Below are 10,772 nucleotides of genomic sequence, written 5' to 3'. Positions count from 1 at the left end.
CAACTCGCGCCAGTTGTGGTTTCGGACAGCCTACGACCTACTCTGAGACCTACGATCCAACCTACTTGGCAATTCGGACGCAGTCTAAGCCTATAGCAGCAGATCTAAGGGCCAGCCTAAGCAGTCCTGACTATAAGCCTGATCAACAACGAGGTCTTAAGTCTGCTCTTAAAGGTCGAGAGGGTGTCTGCATCCCAGACTGAAACTGGGAGACGGTCCCACAGGAGGGGAGCCTGTTAGCTGAAGGTTCTGGCTCTGGAACCAACAGTAACCCCGCATCCTGGGAGTGAAGGGTTCTAGCTGGATCATAGGGGACTAGGAGCTCTGCCAGGTATGAAGGAGCCTGATTGTTGAGGACTTTGTATGTTAGAAGGAGAATTTTGAATTCTGTTCTGAATTTGACAGGGAGCCATGCAGGGAAGCAGTCCAGGAGAGGCACTTTCTGTCTTTTTGAGACAGGCTGTGTCTGCTCTTGGCAATGCGAAGTACATGAAAGACAGCAGCAACGGTACACATCCAGGCTCGTTGGTCTAGGGGTATGATTCTCGCTTAGGGTGCGAGAGGTCCCGGGTTCAAATCCCGGACGAGCCCAAGACCTTGCAAAGCCGGGCTTTGTTGTGGACTGATAAATGTGAAAATGTTTGGAACAGTTCACCTTCCCTCCTGCTGTCTAACTTAACATAAGCTTCATAGAAATTTTAGTGGTGCATCGATATACAGAAGGAAAGAGAGGGACAGAGATCAAGATGGAGAGAAGCTCCATAAAACTAACAGTTTAAGAAATCTTGGTGGTGCATCATGATGTTGCTTGGAATAGTCTTACCTGATCAGGTGGAAGGTGTCCTATCATTCACTGAGAAACTTTCATCTGACCACATTTACAGTGCTCCTTCAGGCTCGTTGGTCTAGGGGTATGATTCTCGCTTAGGGTGCGAGAGGTCCCGGGTTCAAATCCCGGACGAGCCCACGTCCTTGTAAAGTAATTCCTTTGTCTGTGAAACTTTCCTTGGAAATGTTTCAACAAACTACTGTTCACCTTCTAACCGTTAGAATTTCATGAGGAGCTTTCATCAAGAGGTGAAAGAGAACATCCTCTTCCTCAGGAACTTATCTTAATTGCAATCTACACATCATGATTTATACAAAATACCTAATGTACCCTCCATGAAACTATCAGTGTAAGGGATTTTGGTGTTGCATCATGATGATGTTGCTTGGTGTAGGTTACCTGATCAAGTGGAAGGTGTCCTGGTACCCATCAAGAAGCATTCATCTGACCTCATTTCAACAAACTGAGGAGAGAGGGTTGAACTTGTTGATTCTAATGGAGAGCAAAACATTTTGATTGACAGGTGATGATCCACTGATGAGTACTTGGGAGACTGCAGGGAGTCCAACCAGTGCCAACTGACCTGGAAGGCAGAGGAAAATGGATGGAACAACACATCCAACTGTGGGGACGATGAAAGATGGAACCCTGTTCAAATTTCAGCCATGTCAACAAGGGAGAACCAAGAAAAATCTTCTTTCAGGCTCGTTGGTCTAGGGGTCTGATTCTTGCTTTGGGTGTGAGAGGTCCAGGGTTCAATGTCCAGACCAGCCCAGAACTTACGCAGTCATTTGTTACAGAGTAATGCTTCCTATGAAAATGTTTGAAACAATCCATGCAAGCTACTGTTCATCTGCTATCCCATAGAACTTCACCTGGTTGTTAAAGAGAACAGGCTTTTTTTCAATAATTTATTTTGACTGCAATTATACACATCATGGAATCTTACGAAATACTTAATATAAGCTTCGTAGAAAGTTTAGTTGTGCATAGATATACAGAAGGAAAGAGAGGGGCAGAGATCAAGAAGGAGGGAAAGGGAAGAGACTGATGGACAGACGGGGACGTGAGCAGGTGGTGCTACAGGTGGCAGCTTGAGCCTCTTCAGGTCTGTAGCCTCTCCTTCCATGCTGTGGAACTCTAGAGGGAAATATTGTTGTCTCAGAAGGGTAAAGAGGATAGGACTTTAGTCAGTAATTTGTCTTGACAGCAATTCTACGCATCGTGGATTCTTATCAAACTTATTATAAGCTCCATAAAGATATCAGTTTGAGAAATGTTGGTGGTGCATCATGATGATGTTGCTTGGTGTAACCTGATCAGGTGGAAGGTGTCCTATCATCCATCAAGAAGCATTCGTCCTACCCTATTTCAACAAACTGAGAACATTTTGATTCACTGGTAATGATGCATAGATGAGTGCTGGGGAGACTGCAGGGAGTCCAACCTGTGTCAACTGACCTGGAATGCAGTGAAAAATGGATGGAACAATACAGCGACCTGTGGGGACGATGAAAGATGGAACCCTGTTCAAATTTCAGTTATGGCATGCAGGGGCAACCATAGGCAAGGCAAGGCAATTTTATTTGTAGAGCCCATTTTCACCAACAGTTTGTCTCAGAGGGCTTCACAAGGCATCATAACAACATCCTCTGCCCATCCTCTTCCTCTAAGAACTCAGAATAAGGTGTACCGTCCTCCTGCACCTTATTCTGAGTTCTTAGAAGAAGAGGATGTTGTTAGGTCGACTGTTAGGTCGAGGGTTAAGCACCAAATTTGACTGATAGATTGCAGCTCCTCCTCCTCCTCTGCCAGTGGTGCGAGGTACATGGTAGTTAATGTAACCAGTAGGGGAAGATTCATTTTAACTAACATACTCATCTTGCTGCACTCAGGTTTCAGTGAGTGCTAATACACCAATCTGATAATTAGTAATTAAATCGTTCACTAGGAGAGACTTGGATGGGAGAGATCGAATATTAAGCAAACCACATTTAATAGTTTTACTGGGTTGATTTGCTGGAGCAGTGGTTTTAATTTTAACTAAGTTGCTATAAATTACTCCTCCAGATTTGGGTGCAGGCTTATAAAGCCTCGGGGCAGACACAGTTTCTATAGGCTGGGTGGGTGACAACACGAAGGAACCAGCAGAGGGGCGTGTTAAACTGCAGCTCTGCCTGCTGGTCTGAACTCTGGTTGCTTGTCAGGGATTAGTATTGCTAATAAATTGGCCTCTGTTCCTAGATAAGAGAGATGCACCATCCAAAGTAGGATGGACGCCATCTCTCCGAATCAGACCAGGCTTTCCCCAGAAGGAGCTCCAATTGTCTATGTAAGCCACGTTGTTATCTAAGCACCACCTGGACATCCAGCGATGGAATGAACGCATGCTGCTAAACATGTCGTCACTCGCTAAATTGGGCAGCGGGCCAGAGAAAATTACGGAGTTGGACATTGTTTTAGCGTAGTTGCACACCGAAGCCATGTTAACTTTAGTTAATTCTGACTGGCGAAGCCGGGTGTCATTAGCGCCGACATGTATTACAATCTTACTGTATTTAACCTTACGTTTTGCTAGCAGCTTTAGATTTGCCTCAACGTCGCCCGCTCTGGCCCCTGGGATGCACTTTATGCTCGCTGGAGTCTCCACCTTCACGTTGCGGAGAACAGAACTGCCAATGACTGATGTTGGCTTCACAGCGGGGCTGCGAGCAACAGAGCCGACATGAAGAATTTCACTCTCAGCGGGTGTGTCGCTGAGTGGGGAAAAGCGGTTGGAAACATGAAGGGGTTGGTGGGCAAACACGGGCTTACTGTGTCTTGGTTTCCCTCGTGATGTCACCCAGCGGGACTGGCTAGTTCCCGGCTGCGGGGGAGCTGCTAGCGGTGGCTAGGCTAGGTGGCTCCGCACCCACTAAGGTGGACTGAGTAGCTCCTGAAGGTAAAGGACTAGCGCTAGCCTCCATGGTGCGGAGCCGAGTTTCTAACTCACTAAGCCTCGCCTCCAGGACTACAAACAAACTTCACTTTTTACACGTACCATTATCACTAAAGGAGGCAGAGGAGTAACTAAACATCTGGCACATGGAGCAGGAGAGGGAGGGAGAGGTGGGGGGAGAGGCGGAAAGAGAGAGAGCGGCCATAGCTAGTTTGCTAAGGTGAGCTAGCGGACCTGTGGCAAATATAACAAATAGAACGAGGAATTTCAGAGCAAAGTCCTGCTAAAGAGTTAAGCGACAGAAACCTCTGTATTACACCAAAACGTCGTATACAGTGGTGCTTAAAGCGATTAAGTTAGCAGTGCACCTGAGGGAGGATTGAGAGAGTCGAACAACACAGTGACAGTATTACAGGCAGGAAATGACGTAACACGCTCACCGTCAGTCTCGAGGAGGGAGGAGTCCAATGTCCATAGTAAAATACTCTTTCAGGCTCCTTTTCTGTCTTTCAGGAGTAAATTATTTTTGGAAATGTCTTTTTTTCTCTGCATGTAAATACTTCTCCTTTTGATTTGAGCAGGTTAGCTGCAACTGTGGTGAGGAAAACATTCACCGCGTATGCTGCTAACCAGGTTCGTTAGCAGCCTGTGCAATTAGAGAGACGGGGCGAGTGCCAGGGCGTATTTGTAGCCACAGAAACTTTTAAATGATTGTGTCGGTAACATTAGCAATACTGTTGCTCCTTGTCAGAGTTAGGTGAGCTCAAGCTACAGCGCAATACGTCCCATGGACTTGTGCTTTGTTCACTGCCTGATTTTCATGTACGAGGGCATTGGCACGTCATGAAGTTTTCCAGCAAGGGACTAGATTAAATAAAATGAGCTTTAAACCAGACAACAGTGGTTCGAAGCTACATTTCAGCAAATGTAATGTTACGTTCATGTTCGGAAAATACTTTTTAGCATTAAATCCTGTAAATGTTTCTGCTACACACTAAACTCTCTTGATAGATTAAAAAAACATTGTGAATGCTGTGGTGACAAAGTCTTTATGGGCAAGGCTTTGTTTTTCAGGGGAAGTGGTAACAGGAAGCAATATGAAATTCGTTTCAACACCGAGAACCCATGCCATGATCAATAAGAGCTTGAACTACGTAAAAAGCATTCAGAAGAAGCTGATAATCACAACAACACAGTCGTGAAATTCATCGAGTATAGAGCTTATGTTTATTTCCTCCAGGCTTGAAAATGTCTGATATGCACCACAGTCATGAGTATTGTCATGTGTACAAAAATCTCTAGGTTACATGTTCACAGAGGGCACTTTTCATCATGTACACGTGTACGTTGTATGATAGGGGAAAAAAAGGTTCCGAGATCAGCAGGCTGCCTCATGTACAGGACTTTTCCCCCTCTCTTCAAGAGCTGCACTGCACTGAGTTAAACTTCAGTCAGACTTAAGTCAGTTTGCTATTATATTTTGATTGACAGGTGATTGTAATAAAGATGTTTCTGTGGCAGTTCCCAAAGAGGTAGGAAAAGATCCAACACTGTATTTAGTTCATCAGTGTACTTCTTCAATGTTACAGACGGATCCGGGATCTCCTGCTCATGCATCCCAGGCAGAATCAAAGACTTAGCTGCAAGTCACCTTATTTGACCTCTTGAACATCTGGAAGTAGTAAAAGGGGTTTTACAAGGGGGTCCCACAAATCTCCTGAGCACTCAGACCAGTTGACACCGTTCCAACAACAGGAAGGGACTCACAAATGGTGAAGATAACACAGACACACATTCCAAGAACATTTGACTTTAGATCTACGTAAGCTTATATCATGTATATGCTTGACTTATAAGTGTACGTGAGTACAAGGTATTATTAAAAGATAATATATAAGACAACAGAAAAACACTTAATATCACTGATGATCCATAGATGAGTGAGTGGAATGGAGATGAGTGGAACCCTGTTCAAATTTCAGCCATGTCAGCCAGCAAGAACCAAGTTGCATCTCTCTTTCAGGCTCGTTGCTCTAGGGGTCTGATTCTTGCTTTGGGTGTGAGTGGTCCTGGGTTCAAATCCTGGAAGAGCCCAAGTCCTTTTACAAAGCAGTTATTTGGTCTGGAGTAAATCATCCCTTGGAAACGTCTGAATAATCAGCCCAAACTACTCTTCACTTGCTTGCCCAGGCTACGAGCCCGGAAGCTCCCAAACCACTGCTTCATGCTGGAATGATATTTTGCACAAATTTTTTTTAAAAACAATTTGCCAGAACTGTTGTTGAAATGCCATTTTCTTCCATTTCTTTCTGTTAAGGAAGGAGGGGGGCCTGAGCCTATCCCAGTGGCTATGGGCAAGACATGGGTTTCACCCTGGATGGGTTGTCAGGGCCAACACATAGATAGCACCATTCACACCGACAGTGAAATTACAGTAGCCAATCAGCCTCGTCCCCAGTTGCATGTCTTTGGACGGTGGGAAGAAGCTGGAGTACCAGAGAGAACCCACGCAGGCACAGGGAGCCTCCACACAGAAACATCCTGTGCCCGAGCCAGGACACGAACCCAGAACCGTCTTACTGTGAGGTGACAGTGCTGACCACTGCACCACCGTGTGCCATTTTGTAGAAATCTACAGGGAAATGTTTTTTTCTTAAAAAGATACAGTTAGTGTTTGTTTTTTCCAGGAATTTATTTATGACTGCAGTTCTATCCATCATGGCATCATAACTGGTCCTCAACATAAGCTCTAACATATAGACATACTTGATCAGGTGGAAGGTGTCCTGTTGTCCTTCTAAAAGCATTCGTCTGAACGTATTTCAACAAATTGAGGACAGAGGGTTGAGTTTGGTGAATCTAAAAGAGCAAAATATTTTCATGGACTGGTAAAGATCAGTAAGATGAGTGCTTTTGAGACTGCAGGGAGTCCAGTCCAGGCCAACTGACCTGGAATGCAGTGACAGTTGGATGGAACAATACAGTGACCTGTGGGGGCGATGAAAAATGGAACCCTGGTTTAGAAGTCAGTCATGAAATCCAAGGGGAATCATCATTAGTACTTGAGACAGGCTCGTTGGTCTAGGGGTATGATTCTCGCTTAGGGTGCGAGAAGTCTTGGGTTCAAATCCCGGACGAACCCACGTCCTTGCAAAGCCGGGCTTTGTTGTGGACTGATACATCCTGTGAAAATGTTTGGAACAGTACACCTTCCCTCCTGCTGTCTAACTTAACATAAGCTTCATAGAAATTTTAGTGGTGCATCGATATACAGAAGGAAAGAGAGGGACAGAGATCAAGACGGAGAGAAGCTCCATAAAACTAACAGTTTAAGAAATCTTGGTGGTGCATCATGATGTTGCTTGGAATAGTCTTACCTGATCAGGTGGAAGGTGTCCTATCATTCACTGAGAAACTTTCATCTGACCACATTTACAGTGCTCCTTCAGGCTCGTTGGTCTAGGGGTATGATTCTCGCTTAGGGTGCGAGAGGTCCCGGGTTCAAATCCCGGACGAGCCCTGAACCTTCAGGAAGAGTGTTTCATTCTGCTTCTGTTGTGTTACGACCCCTGAAAACTCCTCAGGCAGGCACTGTCTCACAAGGCTGGAGGGAACAGACTTTTTTTCAGGAATTTATTTTTACTGTAATTCTATGCATCATGGAACCTTACTGAATACCTACTGCAAGCTCCATGAAACTATCAGTGTAAGGGATTTTGGTGTTGCATCATGATGATGTTGCTTGGTGTAGGTTACCTGATCAAGTGGAAGGTGTCCTGGTACCCATCAAGAAGCATTCATCTGACCTCATTTCAACAAACTGAGGAGAGAGGGTTGAACTTGTTGATTCTAATGGAGAGCAAAACATTTTGATTGACAGGTGATGATCCACTGATGAGTACTTGGGAGACTGCAGGGAGTCCAACCAGTGCCAACTGACCTGGAAGGCAGAGGAAAATGGATGGAACAACACATCCAACTGTGGGGACGATGAAAGATGGAACCCTGTTCAAATTTCAGCCATGTCAACAAGGGAGAACCAAGAAAACATCTTCTTTCAGGCTCGTTGGTCTAGGGGTCTGATTCTCGCTGTGGATGTGACAGGTCCCGAGTTCAAATCCCGGACAAACTCATGTCCTTGAAAGGCAGTTATGTGGTCTGGAATAAATTATACCTTGAAAATGTTGGAATAACCAACCCAAACTACTCTTCACTTGCTTGCCCAGGCTATGAGCCCCGAAGCTCCCAAACCACTGCTTCACTCTGATATTTTGCATGAAAATGTGGAACCCTGTTCAAATTTCAGCCATGTCAACAATGGAGAACCAAGAGGTACCCTTGTGTCAGGCTCGCTGGTCTAGGGGTATGATTCTCACTTCGGGTGTGAGAGGTCCTGGGTTCAAATCACGGATGAGCCCTGCTGCTCATTAACCACTGCTTCATTCTGGGATGTTGTGTCCCCTGAAAATGTCTGTTCCTGCTGTTGACACAGTGTCCTGTTGAAATCAACGGGGGGATGTTATCTTACAAAGGTACGATGCATGAATTATTTTTACCAGGAATTTATTTTTGACTGCAATTCTACCTATTGTGGAATCCTAAATATAACCACGAGGATACAGTCAGTTTAAGGAATTTTGGTGTTACGTCATGATGACAAGGCCAGAAACTTACAAAACAGTCCTTCATCCTCAAGTGGTACCCCCATTAGAAAGATTGAAACAATCCACCCAAACTACTGTTGACATGCCATCCTTTGGAACTCTAGAGGGAAGCATTGTAAACTCTGAAGTTTGCAGTGACTTGTTTTTTTTTTCTGAAAATACTAAAGATCAGTAAGATGAGTAGTTTGGAGACTGCAGGGAGTCCATCCATGGCCAGCTGACCTGGAATACAGTGAAAAATGAATGGAACAACACAGCTAACTGTGGGGGACGATGAAAAGTGGAACCCTGAAAAATATTCAGTCATGGAATCCTTGGGGGAACCATAGCAAGTACTCCTCTTAGGCTCGTTGGTCTCGGGGTGTGATTGTCGCTTGCGGTCAAAGAGATTCTGGAAGGACGAGCCCACGTCCTTGCAAATTAATTTCTTTGTCTCTCAAACTTTCCTTGGAAATGTTTCAACAAACTACTGTTCACCTTCTAACTGTTAGAATTTCATGAGGAGCTTTCATCAAGAGGTGAAAGAGAACATCCTCTTCCTCAGGAACTTATCTTAATTGCAATCTACACATCATGATTTATACAAAATACCTAATGTACCCTCCATGAAACTATCAGTGTAAGGGATTTTGGTGTTGCATCATGATGATGTTGCTTGGTGTAGGTTACCTGATCAAGTGGAAGGTGTCCTGGTACCCATCAAGAAGCATTCATCTGACCTCATTTCAACAAACTGAGGAGAGAGGGTTGAACTTGTTGATTCTAATGGAGAGCAAAACATTTTGATTGACAGGTGATGATCCACTGATGAGTACTTGGGAGACTGCAGGGAGTCCAACCAGTGCCAACTGACCTGGAAGGCGGAGGAAAATGGATGGAACAATACAGGTAATTGTAGGCTCGTTGGTCTAGGGGTGTGATTCTTGCTTTGGGTTTGAGAGATCCTGGATTCCAATCCCAGACGAGCCCTGCTGCTCAGGAACCATGGCTTCAATACAGCGACCTGTGGGGGCGATGAAAAGTGGAACCCTGTTTAGAAGTCAGTCATGAAATCCAAGGGGAACCATCATTAATACTTGAGACAGGCTCGTTGGTCTAGGGGTGTGATTCTTGCTTTGGGTTTGAGCGGTCCGGGATTCCAATCCCACGTGAGCCCTGCTACTCAAGAACCATGGCTTCATGCTGGAGAGGTACATCGTATGACCAAAACAGTTTGCCTAAACTGTTGTTGATGTGCCATTTTGTAGAAATCCACAGGGAAATGTTTTCATCTTAAAAAGATACAGTGAGTTGTTTTTTTTTTCAGGAATTTCTTTTTGACTGCAGTTCTATCCATCATGGCATCATAACTGGTCCTCAACATAAGCTCTAACATATAGACATACTTGATAAGGTGGAAGGTGTCCTGTTGTCCTTCTAAAAGCATTCGTCTGAACGTATTTCAACAAATTGAGGACAGAGGGTTGAGTTTGGTGAATCTAAAAGAGCAAAATATTTTCATGGACTGGTAAAGATCAGTAAGATGAGTGCTTTTGAGACTGCAGGGAGTCCAGTCCAGGCCAACTGACCTGGAATGCAGTGACAGTTGGATGGAACAATACAGTGACCTGGGGGGGCGATGAAAAGTGGAACCCTGGTTTCGAAGTCAGTCATGAAATGCAAGGGGAATCATCATTAGTACTTGAGACAGGCTCGTTGGTCTAGGGGTATGATTCTCGCTTAGGGTGCGAGAAGTCTTGGGTTCAAATCCCGGACGAGCCCACGTCCTTGCAAAGCCGGGCTTTGTTGTGGACTGATAAATGTGAAAATGTTTGGAACAGTACACCTTCCCTCCTGCTGTCTAACTTAACATAAGCTTCATAGAAATTTTAGTGGTGCATCGATATACAGAAGGAAAGAGAGGGACAGAGATCAAGACGGAGAGAAGCTCCATAAAACTAACAGTTTAAGAAATCTTGGTGGTGCATCATGATGTTGCTTGGAATAGTCTTACCTGATCAGGTGGAAGGTGTCCTATCATTCACTGAGAAACTTTCATCTGACCACATTTACAGTGCTCCTTCAGGCTCGTTGGTCTAGGGGTATGATTCTCGCTTAGGGTGCGAGAGGTCCCGGGTTCAAATCCCGGACGAGCCCACGTCCTTGCAAATTAATTCCTTTGTCTCTCAATCTTTCCTTGGAAATGTTTCAACAAACTACTGTTCACCTTCTAACTGTTAGAATTTCATGAGGAGCTTTCATCAAGAGGTGAAAGAGAACATCCTCTTCCTCAGGAACTTATCTTAATTGCAATCTACACATCATGATTTATACAAAATACCTAATGTACCCTCCATGAAAC

At 44.7% G+C, this 10,772-nt stretch overlaps 4 non-coding genes across 4 annotated transcripts; all 4 read left to right on the top strand.

Annotated features, from left to right (window-relative positions):
- The first annotated feature begins 519 nt into the window (after window positions 1–519).
- trnap-agg (transfer RNA proline (anticodon AGG)) lies at window positions 520–591 on the top strand. Its single transcript has one exon. It is a non-coding gene; the product is annotated as a tRNA-Pro (tRNA).
- A 303-nt stretch (window positions 592–894) lies between these two features.
- On the top strand, window positions 895–966 carry trnap-agg (transfer RNA proline (anticodon AGG)). The gene has a single exon. It is a non-coding gene; the product is annotated as a tRNA-Pro (tRNA).
- A 6,249-nt stretch (window positions 967–7,215) lies between these two features.
- On the top strand, window positions 7,216–7,287 carry trnap-agg (transfer RNA proline (anticodon AGG)). Its single transcript has one exon. It is a non-coding gene; the product is annotated as a tRNA-Pro (tRNA).
- A 3,208-nt stretch (window positions 7,288–10,495) lies between these two features.
- Window positions 10,496–10,567, top strand: trnap-agg (transfer RNA proline (anticodon AGG)). Its single transcript has one exon. It is a non-coding gene; the product is annotated as a tRNA-Pro (tRNA).
- The last annotated feature ends 205 nt before the right edge of the window (window positions 10,568–10,772 follow it).

The sequence above is a fragment of the Aulostomus chinensis genome, chromosome 13 (genome assembly GCF_037954235.1).
Source record: "Aulostomus chinensis isolate RoL2024-O1b breed Wild chromosome 13, RoL_Achi_v1.0, whole genome shotgun sequence".
Lineage (NCBI taxonomy): Eukaryota > Metazoa > Chordata > Actinopteri > Syngnathiformes > Aulostomidae > Aulostomus > Aulostomus chinensis.
The sequence above is the reverse complement of the archived record's forward strand: the minus strand, read 5'-3'. Positions and strand labels throughout refer to the sequence as shown.